Here is a 15,645-nt window from a genome sequence, read left to right as displayed (position 1 = left end):
AGGGAAGCAGCAATGCAAGGAGTGCAAATCACAAAGCCCAGTCACAGTTGCAGTCATGACCTCAGGAACCTCTCCCTCCATACTCCCCAGTAGGTATTCAGTGTCCTTAAAAAGAAGTGGGGAGGAGGCAAGGCCGCCCATGGAGTAGCTGTAAGCAGGGGGCTGTATGCTCCTCCCTTTATAGGTGTGCAGTACCAGGCATGCTCCCACTGTGCACTGGGGCTCTCCAGGAGCATTCCACCTCTCCAACACAGAGTGCGGCTGTGCCTTTTTGAGTCCTCAGTGACTGGCCTCTCAGTTAAAACTCCTGATACAGCCAGTAGTTACTATGGTGGCAGTTTTGGTGATGTGGCCATATTCCCTGGGAAGTAGACACAGCCCACCAAACTTTCCTTTCACATATGCCACTAAACAATCTTTCAGTAATATCAGCCTCTTTCCTTGACCCAGCTAGGGTGGATTTGAACCAACGGCCTAGAGGTATCAACAACTTTATGTTCAAATACCCAAAAATTGCTTTAATGTTTGACAACATTTCTTCTATCCTTATCTTCTCTGCTGAAACATACATTGGATTTGTCCAGTAGCCCTGGATGATCGAAAACATGCAGGCTCCTCTCATGCAGATAGGGAGCACAGAGAATCGCTTGTGCATATTTTAGGCATGCATGAAAATAAAAGTTGTGGTTTTGTGCAGCCTTTGAACGCTTTGTGCACTGGCGGAGGTTAGAGATGACTGAAGTGTGTCCAAGGGCTTTTAAAGGCCACTGACTATTAAACATCTGGGAGACATACAAGGTTTCATGAAAGTAATTGGACAGAAACCTCTTACTAACAGTATTTTGAGGTTTGAATGGAAGCCCAGCAGGTTACGATGGCAAACTTCCTCTATAAAGTAGCCTGAAGTGGTTTGTATGGGAGGAATTCCTAGAGGAGATGCTGAATGAGTATTAAACTGTCTGATCATCCATTCTATGTGGATCCCAGAAAGGCAGCAGATCCCCCCCCCCCCCCCCCCCCCCAAACACACGCACATATAAATAATCTATGCTCTAGTACGCATTATTTGAATCAAATCTATTTGGACCATTTTCACATTTTAATAATCCTTCAAAAACCACAGGGGTTCCCAGAACACAGTGTCCATCTAGCACATGAAGGTCAGGCACTGAAAAGGAACGTAAAGGCGCTCCTAATTCCAATTCAGCAGTTCAGGGAGGTTTTTATGAATGACATTTAGCCTCAGCAAAGTGGTTTTCTTCTAAAGGCTGTCTTCTGCCCTCCACACCCCTCTCCCGATGTTCCCATACATATTCAGCATGCTTTCCTTCGGCCTGATTCCAATCCGACTGAAGTCAATGGAAAAGGCTCCCATTGATTTCAGTGGGCTGTGGATCAGGCCCCATTGTGTGGGATAACAAAAGATGGGAGTGCAGCCAAGTAAATAATCTGCATTTACAATCTCCCCCACAGCCAACCAGAAAGATGGTAAAGTTGAGTGAGAGAGGGCCTTGGGTGTGTTTTTTGTGGAGTGGGCTCACAGAACATTGTTATTCCAGCCCTTAAACCTGTGCCAGACTGTTAATGTCTTAATGCTTATTCAAGTGTCAGGGACTGCTGGCAGATGTCAGAGTAAATGGGAGGCTGTCAATAAGGAAATTACTTACCATTCACAGGATGATTGCTGCAGTCTGTCAGGTAGCATTTGAGAGGATGTCAGGCTGAAAGGGGGGAAAAAAAGAAGAGGGTGGTTATAAATGTTGTTTTGCTTTTTTAATCTTTGGGGGAGGGGGAGATAGCCTCCAGCAATGGCAACCATAAATCAATAACTAAACAGAAACAAGGATCCCAACGCCCAGCTAAAGGTTTTTTTATTTGACGACATATGGCATTGAAATCATCATGTGAGCCATCTGCAGCATCCACAAAAGCAGGAATGCCATCGGTGCAAAAACCACCTCACAGCCAGCAAGCATCAAATTTCCCCTGAATGTATTTATTTATATATTTATAACGTTTATATATATATGAAACAGAAAAAGATCCTAAATGGGACGCTTTGTTCATAGAATATTTTTAAAGATAATTTTAATTGCACAAAGTTTCTCTTCGGCTGGATGATCTGCCTTGTAACTAAGAATAACACCTAGTGCACACTCGTCTAGTGGCCTAGGGTAGGGGACTCCTGGATTCTACTCTTGACGCTAAACGCTCATTTGTGTTTGACCTTAGGCAAGTCACTTTACCCCTGTAGACCTTAATTCCTGCATCTATAAATTGGGTTTCAGAATACTTACTTGGCTGGCTCACAGGTGTTGTGAGGCTTACTTAGGCCTGGTCCCCACTTAGTCCGGACTTCGGACTAAGGTACACAAATTCAGCTACGTTAATAACGTAGCTGAATTCGAAGTACCTTAGTCCGGACTTACCGCGGTCCAGACGCGGCAGGAAGTCTCCCCCCGTCGACGCCACGTACTCCTCTCGGCGAGCTGGAGTACCGGCGCCGACTGTGAGCACTTCCGGGATCGATTTATCGCGTCTTAACCAGACGCGATAAATCGATCACAGAACATTGATGGCGTGCCGCCGGACCAGCCGGTAAGTGAAGACTAGGCCTTAGTGTTTGTAATGCTCTTTTGAGATACTTATGTGAAAGGCTCTATGAAGTGCAGCCTTTTATTATCTCACTCAAGAAGGTTTGTTCCTATTCAGGGCATGGACAAATGTAAGGACATAAAGAATGTAACTACTACCAAGGAAAAGGCTGCTTAGACAGTCCTACTTTTCGGTTTATCTCAGTCAGATACTTTTATCTGCCCTCTCTCCTCATAAAGGTGTCAGAGCTAGTGAAAATGCATTCATTCCACTGTATTTGCTTTGATAGGCTCAAACCTGCAAAATCTTTCTGAAAAATTAGATCATGGTAAAGTTATGTGTTGAATACCCCAAATGGAAAGGGACAGAGGGGCATTTACAACATAAAAAGGGGCCAAATTCTGATCCCCACCCTTACCGTGAGTAGCACCATACTCCACAAGTTGTCCCGCTGACTTATATGAATTCAATAAGATCCCCAGTTTGTGAACTGGACTAAGAAATGGTGGGCAAACTCTGTGAACTGAGGAGTTGATAACTTCATCATTCCTTGGAGCTCAAATTCTAAGCTTGCCCCCTCAGGCTACCACCGTCACTTCAGTCTGATCTGGATTGGGTCACAACTATCTCACCCTCAGCCAAGCCTTGATCCTGGGCCAAGGGGAAGATGACTTTTTAGGATGCAAGAGAAAGATGAAGGAAAGTATAGGTCCACTACTTAACAGGGAAGGAGAACTAATCACTGACAATGCCAAGTAGGCTGATGTGTTTAATGGTTAACTTTAGTCTCCACTAAAAGGTTAATTGTGACCAGATGCTTAATATAGTTAATCTTAACAACAAGGGGGAAGGAACACAAACCAGAAAAGGGAAAGAACCAATTAAAGAATATTTAATAAGTAAGATGTATTCACATCAGCAGGGCCTGATGAAATTAATCTAAGGGTACTTCGGGAACTAGCTGAAGCCATCTTGGAACCATTAGCAATTACCTTTGAGAACTCATGGAGAATGGGTGAGGTCCCACAGGACTGGAGAAAGGCAAACATAGTATCAATCTTCTAAAAGAGGAACAAAGAGGACCTGAAGAATTATACACCAGTCAGCCTATCTTACATACCTGGAGGGATACTAGAACCAATTATTAAACAATTAAAGAATAAAGAGATAAGTAAAAGCCAACATGGATATGTCAGAACAAATCATGGCAAACCAACATAATTTTCCTCTTTGACAGGGTTATTCGCCTAGTGGATGGGGGAAATAATAGATGCGATATATCTTGAATTTTAGTAAGGCTTTTGACACAGTCCCACATGACATCTCATAGCAAACTAAGGACACGTGGTCTAGATGAAATTACTATAAAGTGGGTGCACAACTGATTGAAAAACTATCCTCAAAGTGTAGTATTATTAAACCAGGAAAACATATCTAGTACGGTCCTGCAGGGGTCAATCCTGGGTCTAGTACTATTAAATATTTTCATTAATTAATTGGATAATGGAGTGGAGAGTATGCTTATAAAATTTGCAGATGACACCAAGCTGGGAGGCATTGCAAGCACTTTGGAGGACAGGATTAGAATTCATAACGACCTTGACAAACTGGAGAACTGGTCTGAAATCACCAAGATGAAATTCAACAAAGACAAGTGCAAAATAATATACTTAGGAAGGAAAAATCAAATGCCCAACTAAAACATGGGAATAATTGTCTAGGCAATAGTAGTGTTGAGAAGGATCTGGGGGTATAATGGAACACAAATTGAGCAAACAATGTGATGCAGTTGCAAAAAAGGCTAACATCATTCTGGGGTATATTAATAGGAGTGTCATTTGTAAGACATGGGAGGTAACTGTCCCATTCTACTCAGCTACCATTTCTCGTGGAAGGTGGAGTAATTAAGCTGATGGAAGAGCTCTTTCCTGTCGGTTTAGAGCGTGTTCATTGGATGCGCTACAGCAGTGCAGCTGCATTGCTTCTCGTGTAGATGGAGCTGTAGGCCTTGTCTACACTGGCAAGTTTCTGTGCAGTAAAACAGCTTTCTGCGTTGTAACTCCCGAGGTGTGCACACTGCCAAGTCTCTTACTGCACAGAAATCGCACAGTTGCAGCACTTTAAAAAAAAAAAACCCCGACGAGAAGCGTACAGTTTTCTGCACCGGGGCTACAGCCCATGTAGACACCCTGGTCGATTACAGCACTGTGATTGGCCTCCGGGAGGTGTCCCACAATGCCTGTTCTCGCCTCTCTGGTCATCAGTTTGAACTCTACTGTCCTGCCCTTAGGTGACCAACTGTCAGCCCCACCCCTTCAATTCCTTGGGAATTTTGAAAGTCCCCTTCCTGTTTGCTTGGTGACGTGTGCAATGGTCTCAGCGCATCTTTCCAGGTGCCCATGCCTGCTCCACGCACCAGGCGATTCCCCGATCGGAGCAATGCCGAGCTGCTGGACCTCATCAGCATTTGGGGAGAAGAGGCTGTCCAGTCCCAGCTGCGCTCCAGCCATAGGAATTATGATACCTACAGACAGGTTTCATGATGCATGACAGAAAGGGGCCATGACTAGGACACACTGCAATGCAGGGTTGAAGTGAAGGAGCTGCGGAACGCCTTCCACAAGGTGCGGGAGGCAAACCGCCACTCTGGTGCTGACCCATGAGCTGCCGGTTCTACAAAGAGCTGGATGCGATATTCGATGGTGACCCACCTCCACTGCGAAGGCCACCGTGGATACTTCAGTGGCTCGCGTGCCAGTCGAGAGTGGACCGAACCAGGAGGAGGAATGAGGATGGGAAGGAGGACCCAGAGGTAGAGGATGACTCGGAGGTCAGAGATGCATGCAGCCAGGAGCTCTTCTCTACCCCAGAGGAGGCTAGCCAGTCACAGCTGCCGGAGCTTGGCGAAGCACAAACAGGAGAGGAGGCCCCTGGGTAAGTGGCTTTGATTTGGGGAATCGCTGAGGCGAGTTGTTGGGGGCAGGAGGGTTGCAGAAAGCAGGCTTGTGTCTGTATGATGCACATACCACCACATGCCTAGTCTGAGTGGCAGAACAGGGTGTTGATTGACTCCCTCATTTCATGGGAATCTGCCTCAGAGATCTCCGCGAAACTCTCATGGAGTTACTGGGCAATCCGCTACCACAGGTTCTCAGGCAGAGCTGCTTTGTTTCTTACCCCATTAAGAGTAACTTTCCCGCGCCACTCTGCTGTCACGAAGGGATTGGGTGGGAGGACCATTGCTGCACACAAGCGAGCCACATAAGGGCCAGGGCGGAAGCCGCAGTCTTGGAGAAGACCCTCCCTTGATTCCCTGCTCACCCTCAGCAGCGGGATATCTTCCATAATGAACACAGCCTGTGGAAAGTGTGGGGACAGTAATGATTATAATCCTCCCCCCCCCAACCCCCATGCTGGCTCTCCCCAAGAGCCACGTGCCCAGTGTACAGTTCGGTCCTGGAACACTGATTTCCCCTGCAGTTACTATTTTGGGGGTCTTGTGGCTCATGTGTGCTTGCTTGGGGTCAGCCAGTTAGTGACAGGTATGTGAATCATAGAATATCAGGGTTGGAAGGGACCTCAGCAGGTCATCTAGTCCCACACCCTGCTCAAAGCAGGACCAATCCCCAGACAGATTTTTGCCCCAAATCCCTAAATGGCCCCCTCAAGAATTGAACTCACAACCCTGAGTGGCGCTGTACCTGCCAGTGAAGACATACCCTAGTCTAGTCTCAGCATGGAGGGGATGGATTTGTTTACCTCTCAGGGTCCCTTCCAGCCTTACGTGTTTGTATTCTATGATCAGCAGCCAGGTCTGATGAAGTATTGATTGTCATCTTCATATTGAAGACACCACAGCCCATTTCACCTAACGGTTCTCTACTACTAGCCTCACGTACACATATAACAGGAGAGGCAACAGAGTGGAACTCTGTAATACCTCACATGATCAAGACTCAGAACACATGAGCAATCACCCAGAACTACTCTCTGAGTCATCTTGGAGAAAGAAAAGAAAGAAAGAAAGACTTTAGTCAAGAAATACTGTCTGTCCCCTCAGCGTCCACAGCCATTTCAACCTCTTTGTGGTCAATGCTATCAAAGACAACAGAGCTAAAAGAAGAATCTTCATTTATCTCCAGAAGGTCATCACCACCTAACAAAACCACAGCAGTCCTATAGTGAGCTCAGATCTAAAATCAAACTGGCCTGGGTATTGAAAGTATTGCCTGGGCTGCTTTGACACAACCTTCTGTATAACCTCAGCAGTGTTGCCTAGTGGACAGAGCTCTGGACAAGGACACCTGGGTTCTATGCTGGTTCTGCCACTGGCCTGCTGGGTGACCTTGGGAAGTCATTTCACCGCTCCGTGCCTCCGTTTCTCCATCTGTAAAATGGGCATAGTGACGCTCGCCTCCTTTGTAAAGTGCTTTGAGATCTATTGATGAAGAGCTAGATATTATAATATTTTATTTTATTACTTCTTTAAAGTCTTCAGAGAGTTTAGTTGCCAATTGCTAACAAACCTCTACTGAGCATGTGCAAATTGAGATTTTTTAGAGGCTTATAACTTGGTCAGATTTTGACAGTTTTTCATGGGAATGGCAAAAAGCATAGCCCTGACCCCAGCGTGACCTCCCTCCCCCGCTACATCCCTGTGCCAAATTTCAAGTCTCTGTGCAAGCCATGGTGGTACTAGAGCTTCTCAACTAAAAGGTTGTAAGAATTTTTTTAACATGGGCAAAACAACATATTTCCCCCTAACCTTGTTCTTGGAAGTGACTGAACCATTTTAAGCTAAAACTTTCCAAAAAAATCAGCCTGAGGAAAACACCCAGTATAGAAAATTTCAGCCTAAACAGTTAAAGTTTGGCAAAGTTACAAATAATTGAAACTGGGGTCTTACAGTGGGAAGCATTAGGCAACTTCAACTCTAGGCAGCACACCAGCTCTGCTTATAATATGGTCTGGGGGTGGGGGGGGTTGTACACATGTATACTTAATATCCATGCACACATGCAGCTAGACTATTGTTCCAATTCAGCAAAACATTTAATACATGCTCGAGTCTATCTCTATTCAACAAAGCATTTAATCATGGGCTTAATTTCAAGCTTAAAATTAAGCATGTTTAAAGATTTGCTGCATTGGGGCCCATATTCTAAAAATCTGCAGTCTACCTATTTCTGAACTCTGAAAAAAGTGTTGGGCCCTGATCCTGGAAACACAGACATGCGTAATTTCATTCATGTGAATATCTCACTGAATTCAATGGGTCTACTTGTGTGTGTGTGTGTGTGTGTGTGTGTGTGTGTGTGTGTGTGTGTGTGTGTGTGTGTGTGTGTGTGTGTGTGTGTGTAAACTAAGCATGTGTATAAGTGTTCGTGGGATCAGGGCCTTACTCTGAATTTTGGGTCATATTTATTTTCTAAACCTGAGTGCTTCACCTGATCCCTATTAGCTATACTCTTTTTTGAATGTGGGATTCTATCAAATGCCTTTTAAAATCCCAAGTATATATGGTGCATTGCTAATATGCCATCTGTATGGTGAGTTAGGTGCTACTTTTCATTTATTCTGACCTACCCCTATTTAAAGCCACGGGTTCATTTTGGCAAGCCGTAATGGCTCTTAAATTACTTATAGTTTGTTTTTAATGTGATCCTAGTTAGATTCTATTTGAATAAACACGGGACTTAAATGAAACCTGATGTCTTCCCCCTTTTATATAGTGAAATGCTATAAACCACGGAGTTGGGATTCGTGTTTGCTCAACTGTGACTGGAAAAAAAAAATTAACTAGCATCAATTGCTCCCTCTCAGCCATTCCTTCCTTCCATCTGCAGTGGAATGGATGAATAGCACCCACCGTTTGGGTACTAGCTGATCATGCAGAGGGATTAGTTCACAGTAGTCTATAAAAAGAAGCCTCAATCCTCTCAACTCTTGAATGCAAATAGAACAATGTGTCTTCATGAGGTTAAGATTTTTAAAAATTGGGAACCTAAATTTAAGCTGCTAAATCCATGTGTAGATTTCAGTGGAACTAGCATGTACTTAAATACTTTGTGGACTCTGGGTCTCAGTACCTAAATATAGATTTAGGAGCTTAACTTTAGGTACTTGGTTTTGAAAATCTTGGTCTAAAAATATATCACCACCTCTGTTGAGATTAACCAAACTACAGAAAATAATAACTAACCTAGAGAAAAATATTGTTTTTTGTTTGTTTTTGTTTGTTTGTTTGAGCAGGGATATTGTGGATTCTACAGTTCTTTTTATTAGGCCATGCATAACTCGAAATGTGGGTGTCTACATAGGAGTTTGCAACAATTTAACTTGATCAGGTTAAAAATGCATTTAAATTAAACGGTTTCATCTCTCTTGTGTGGACACCATTATACTAAGAAGCATAGCCTAATAACTTTGTCTTGCAGAAAATTGTTTTCAAATTACAGCAGTAAAATTGGAAATCAGTCCTCACACTCCTCACCTCAATGAAGCACTAACTTCAAAGCCTAATTAAGGATAACATCACTTGGGACTTTTCAACCAAATATGGGCCCCTGCCAGACTATTTCATTACTCCTCCTTCCTGCTGCAAAGCCTAATGCTAACTAGATGGGTGCAGTGCTAAAACATGATAAAGGCTAGGGAAGGAACAGGGAATGTGTACAGACAGGGGTGGCTCCAGGCACCAGCGCAGCAAGCGCGTGCCTGGGGCGGCAAGCCGCGGGGGGCGGCCTGCCAGTGGCTGTGAGGGCGGCAGTCAGCGGCATGCCTGCGAGAGGTCCGCCGGTCCTGCGATTTCGGTGGCAATTCGGCAGCGGGTACGCTGAAGCCGCGGACCAGCAGACCTCCCACAGAAATGCCGCCAAATCCACGTAACCGTGGACCGCCCGCAGCCGCCTGACTGCCGTGCTTGGGGTGGCAAAAAACATAGAGCCGCCCCTGTGTACAGAACTGGTGCATGTTTATGTGGAGAGAGTTGGAGGAATAAAATATACAGGCTTTCTACTAAATAAAGGGGAGTGGAGAGGACTAGCGATATCATATGTGACGTTGTGCAGTCTATATGGTTTTATAAAAACATGATAATAAGTGAATATAATGTAACTGGGATAGTTTTAGAAAAAATATGGTAATAAGTGAATATAATGTAACTAGGATATGCTTCATGCAAAAGGTCTCTTGTAAGGTATCATTACAAAGCTAATAATATACTGAGTGTGATCATCCTATTTGTAGAAATGCACCACTCTTGTATCTAAAGCTAGAAATATAAAACATAACTCTGAGGGCCTATTGTAATTATGTAAAGTGTGGGCCATTAAGGATGGTTTGGAATCTTGATGACTCCCATTATCTGCAGATGGCTGTATTTACCTGCAAAAAGAAGAACAGGAGTACTTGTGGCACCTTAGAGACTAACAAATTTATTAGAGCATAAGCTTTTGTGGACTACAGCCCACTTCTGCGGATACAGACTAACACGGCTGCTACTCTGAAACCTGTATTTACCTGTGAGTCTTCCTGTATATGTGTGTGCTGGCAAGTGAGTAATGAAGTCTTGCAGTGACATGTGATCATGTCACCTGAACTGGAATCCATCTTTCACCTGGTGCTTTTCCAGTGAGGGGGGGGTGGAAACCAAGAGGGACAAAGGATTCCTGCCTTATGCAAAAGATATATAAAGGGGTGGAAGAGAACAAGGGGGGAGAGGAGCCATCATGAAGAATCCCCTAGCTATCACCTGAGCTGCAACAAGAGCTGTACCAGGGGAAAGAATTGTGCCCAGGCCTGGAAGGTGTCCAGTCTTAGAAAAAACTTACTGAAGCATCTCTGAGGGTGAGATTATTTGTATTCACTTTGATTAGGCATAGATTTGCGCATTTTATTTTATTTTGCTTGGTGACTTACTTTGTTCTGTCTGTTACTACTTGGAACCACTTAAATCCTATTTTCTGTATTTAATAAGATCACTTTTTATTTAGTAATTTACTCAGAGTATATATTAATACCTGGGGGAGCAAACAACTGTGCATATCTCTCTATCAGTGTTATAGAGGGCGAACAATTTATGAGTTTACTCTGCATAAGATTTATACAGGGTAAAAGGGATTTATTTGGGTTTAGACCCCATTGGGAGTTGGGCATCTGAGTGCTAAAGACAAGCAAACTTCTGTGAACTGTTTTCAGGTAAACTTGCAGCTTTGGGGCAAGTGATTCAGACCCTGGGTCTGTGTTGGGGCAGACGGGAGTGTCTGGCTCAGCAAGACAGGGTGCTGGAGTCCTGAGCTGGCAGGAAAAACAGGAGCAGGGGTAGTCTTTGCACATCGGGTGGCAGCTCCCAAGGGGGTTTCTGTGATCCAACCCGTCACAACCACTAAGGCCAAGTCAAAGCATTTAAATTGCTACCCTGTTTCCCCGAAAATAAGACAGTGTCTTATATTAATTTTTGCTCCCAAAGATGCGCTAGGTCTTATTTTCAGGGGATGTCTTATTTTTCAGAAATGAAAAATGCCTTATTATCGGTGGATGCCTTATTATCGGGGAGGTCTTATTATCGGGGGGATGCCTTATATTACAACGAGAGGCAAAACTGTAAGTAGGCCTTATTTTCGGAGGATGTCTTATTTTCGGGGAAACAGGGTAGGTGTGAGACTCCCCTTACCCTTAAAATGCAGCCAACTCTCGGATGGGAGCACAGCAACCAGGAGACAACTAATGAAAAGCAGTTTTGAACAAGGATGATGGAGGAGCAGAAGGAAAATTGTGGCAACTACCTCAAACTAATCAGATTAATTGATCCAAATCTGTTGTATTATATTCCTTTATGCATTTATAGAGCTTTGTCAGGTCTCCCCTCAATCAATTTTTATTATCATGATTGCTATTGTTTTATAAATGGGAAGAATAAATAAGTAAATTGACTGAGCAATCCAGACATGACCTGCTTTTGAAACCTTGACTGTTTTCCAAACTTCCCTTTAATATTTGTTCTTCTCTGAACTCTTGTCAGACTGTCACAAACTGCATGCATTACTCCAAAGGAGGCTTAAGCAATGCCATGCAGAGCAGAGGAATTACCTCACCTATTTAACACGTGATATTCCAGTTAATACAGACCAGTATGCTGTAACACTTGCCTCTTTTGCACTGTTGAGTAAGACACAATCTATCATTCACTATTATCTCCAGGTCCTCTTTTGTGGCACTGCTCCCTGCTAGTATTACTCCATTCTAACTTCATGCTTTTGATTATTCTTCCCTGTGTAAACCATTTGACGTTTCTTCCTTCAGTCCTGATTTTCATTTTATGGCTTTCAGGTCCTTTCTCTAATTTCTCAAAGTCACCCGTGTATCCTCCAAGGTGTCTGCAATGTGTTATTATTTATTACTTACATTACAGTAGCACTCAGATTAGGATTGGGACTGTTATGCCAGGTGCTATATAAACACATTTGTAGGCATACTCCCTTCCTGGAAGATCTTAAAATCTAAAGCCCCAGTCTTATGAAGCAGTTTTGTTGTGAGCAGATCCCCTTGCCTGCATGGAGCCCCTTTGAAGTCAATAGGGCTCCCTGCAGATGTCTGCAATGTAGACTTATGCCTGAGGCTAAAGTCTACACTGCATACTGCTGGCATAGCTATGTCAGTCAGCGGTGTGAAGAAATGTGATTCCCTCCCTAACTGATGAAGCCGAGCCAACAGACATCCCTAGTATAGATGCAGCTATTCCCAGGCAAAGCAACACTTCTACCTGTACAACTTCTTGCTTGTGGTGGGCGGTTTTACTATACCTGTACAAAGTACCAGTATAGCTGCATCCGCACTAGGAGTGCTTTTGCTGGTACAGTATATCAATATTCCTAATACAGCCATGGTCTAAGAAAACAAGTGACATAAGGGGGAAAGAGGAAGGAAACAACAAAATGTGTACAATTTTTATGTACAAATATATATAAAAATTCCCCTAAGTCTAGAAAAAGAAATTTAAATCCTCTTTCTTTTGCTGGCAGATTTCCTATAAGTGTTACAGCAAAAGTGGGTCTTATGGAAAGATTTAAAGGAGTAAAAGAAAATGTGTGTGAAACTTCAATAAGGAAAGTTAGTTGCTATGTAGCCTACATCAGATCTTTTGGAAAACAAACCTGGAACCTGGTTACAAACATCAGTGGACAGGGCCAAAATCCATTGGTAGCCAGGGGAAGTTGTGTGTAGCATCGTGCTTTTACATATGTTTGTGAGATTAGAAAGAGGGCCAAGACATGGATTTACTCTAAGAACTTTGATAGATTTTATGAAATCATTTGAGAAATAATATGTAATGTCATTAAAGATTATACTGCACAGAGTTAAGATTGCATGAAAGAGCAAAGTTAATGTTTCCACAGCAACTTTTTGGATACACAGCACATTTATCATCAGTAAGGTCACAGTCACTCATTAATGTCCTGATTCTGAAAGGTGAGCTGTGTTGGTGAAGGATCTCCTGAATCTGGGGCCATGTCTACACTAGTGTACCAATGCAGCTGCACCACTGTAAGATCGCTCGTGTAGCCGCTCTATGCCAATGGGAGAGAGTTCTCCCATCGACATAATAAAACCCCTCCACAAGTAGCGGTGGCGATGCTGGCAGGAGAGTGTGTTTTGCCAACATAGCACTACCCACACCGCACTTTTGTTGGTGAAACTTACGTTGGTCAGAGGGCTGGTTTTTTTCACACCTCTGACCAACAAAAGTTTTACAGACAAAAGTGCTTGTGTCGACAGGGATTCTCAAACTGGGGGTCCGGACCCCTTGGGGTCGTGAGGTTATTACATGGGGGGTCAGGAGCTGTCAGTCTCCAACCCAAACCCTGCTTTGCCTCCAGCATTTATAATGGTGTTAAATATATAAAAACGTGTTTTTAATTTATTAGGGGGGGTCGCACTCTGAGGCTTGCTATGTGAAAGGGGTCACCAGTACAAAAGTTTGAGAATCACTGCCTTAGTGTTTGCAGGATCTGGGCCAATGCCCCTGCCCCCAGGGTCTTCAAATTAAGGTCCTAATCCTGCAAAGTTTTACTCATATGCCTAACTTTATGCACTGTGATTAGTCCCAGTGAAGTCATGTGTAAAATTAACCTTAAGTCTTTGCAGGATTGGAGGCCATGATCTTCTCAACAGTGGGAATTGTTACTGGTATAACCCCCTGTATGGGAGTTTATTCTGGCCTGAAACTGGCTCTTTCTTTGTCGTTGAGCTTAGCCCCCTTCCCAAGCGACACAAAGGCCACCTAATCAAGGCACTCATCCCCCAATAAGAATGGCTACAGCGGGCATTATATAACGCTACTGGTTTAAAATCAGGTCATGCCGCAGATCCCCCTAGTATAATTTTCCCATCTGGACGCAGGTGCTGTAACAATGTGTATAGTGCGGGTGCCCAGAGCCATTGAACCCAACTGTAAACCCTGGAAATCACTCCATGCCAGGGGTGCCCCTCCCACACACCCCAGTTCCAGCACCTGGGTGTAGACACGCGGGGGGAGGGAACAAACAGCAGGGCCAGGGCGGCACAGCCCCACAGGGCTTGTGAGGGGCGGGGACCGGACACTCCCACCCTTACACCCCTATTGCCCAGACGCACCCAAAGCTGCAGCCGGGCAAAGCCGACAAGTTGCTCGCAGAGCGGCACGTTCCCCAGCGGGGGCAGGCGGCGCTGCGCCCTGGCCAAGGCCCGGCCCAGCTCCGGCCGGGGGCGGAGGGAGGAAAGGGGCGGAGCGGCGAGCGGCTCCAGAGGCAGCACAGCGAGGACGGGCGAGGAGGGAGTGGGACCGCGCCGTGGCTGCTGCGGAGAAGTGAGGCGGGACAGCGGGGTGAGTGACTTACCTGCTGGGGGGCGCCGCTCGCGCGGGGAGAGCCCGGCCACGCCAGCCCCGCGGCGCTGAGAAGAGGCGACGCCGAAGCAGGTCGCGGCCGCTTGCGGGGAGTTTCCAGTCACCGTCCGGCGGCTCCTGCTTCTCCCCCGGGTACCGCCGCGCGCGCGTCTCCTGCTCCCGGGGCCAGGGGCTCGCGGCAGCCGCGCGCGGCGACACGGGGGGATTTGGGGAGACCATGTGTTGCCGGGGAGCCGGCTCGCTGTGAAGCGTGGGGACCGGGGGGGGTACTCTGCGCCTCGGATTGCGGGTCCCCCCCCACCCCCCATCAACATCCTCCCCTTGGTCCTAGTAACCAGCATCTGAAATGCCTTCCCCGGAGCTCCTGCCCTACGATCCAGGGATGCCTTTTCAGAACCTAGAGCAGAGGCAGCCAATTGTTATTGTAGGGCCGAGCAAATTAAGAGGGCGGGAGCGTGAGATGTGCCTGAAGTGCGCTTATGGACTTGTTTTTCTCTCCAGCTGGAATATGACCAGACAAAACCTCAGATCAATGTACAAGAGGAAGCGCCGGCTAGCTTAAGTGGAGGGTGTAATTGCTGTTAAATGCCTTGAGCCTCTAGTGTTTTTCTGGTCTATTGCGTCTACGCGGGCGTTGTTTTGGTTCCCTCCTTGAATCCAAGGAGTCAGCAGCACCGTGCTGTGACTGCACTGTGTGTGTGTGTGTGTGTGTGTGTGTGTACATCTAAATATAGTGCTGGGTGACATGCGGGTCTGGGAGGCTAAGGGTGAGACAATACCTCCGCAGAGTTCACAAGGGGAAGGGTGAACTGAAAAGTCAGCCTCGGGTATGAATGAATGATTCATTTCATCCCACAGAAAACTCGGGGTATGTGAAAGCGTGTAGTGATTGTGGCTTTTAAAAAAATATTTTGGATGCGTGGTGGGGCTGCCCGAGTGGGTTGAATATGTATCTTGCTTAAAAAGAGAACACTTTTCTCAATAATATGGGAAGAGATTATAATATAAATATGTCATCAGTAGTTTCATTTCATTTGAGCTGTGTTTCAAAAGTCCAGTTGTAACTAAATCTGTGTCATTTTAAAGGAAGTATGGCTAGGGTGTAGACTTGTGCTGCAGAAACCTCACTTGAAGAGACTCCCGGTAAAATCTGCAGAGAGATCTTG

At 45.3% G+C, this 15,645-nt stretch overlaps 1 protein-coding gene across 10 annotated transcripts in view; it reads left to right on the top strand.

Annotated features, from left to right (window-relative positions):
• Nucleotides 1-15,645, top strand: part of RASGEF1B (RasGEF domain family member 1B) — a 349,710-nt gene that overhangs the window by 295,840 nt on the left and 38,225 nt on the right. For 2 of the 10 annotated variants that reach the window (XM_042856389.2, XM_008165683.4), the window contains exon 1: nucleotides 14,325-14,458. The exons of 3 other annotated variants lie outside the window; for them this stretch is intronic. The gene's annotated coding sequence lies outside the window, so the exon portion shown is untranslated. Of the gene's footprint in view, nucleotides 1-14,249; nucleotides 14,612-15,211; nucleotides 15,348-15,645 lie in introns of those variants that run through there. 5 more of the 10 variants (XM_042856387.2, XM_065596031.1, XM_042856385.2 and 2 more) reach the window with 5 other exon arrangements.

Source organism: Chrysemys picta, chromosome 5 (genome assembly GCF_011386835.1).
Source record: "Chrysemys picta bellii isolate R12L10 chromosome 5, ASM1138683v2, whole genome shotgun sequence".
NCBI lineage: Eukaryota > Metazoa > Chordata > Testudines > Emydidae > Chrysemys > Chrysemys picta.
The sequence above is the reverse complement of the archived record's forward strand: the minus strand, read 5'-3'. Positions and strand labels throughout refer to the sequence as shown.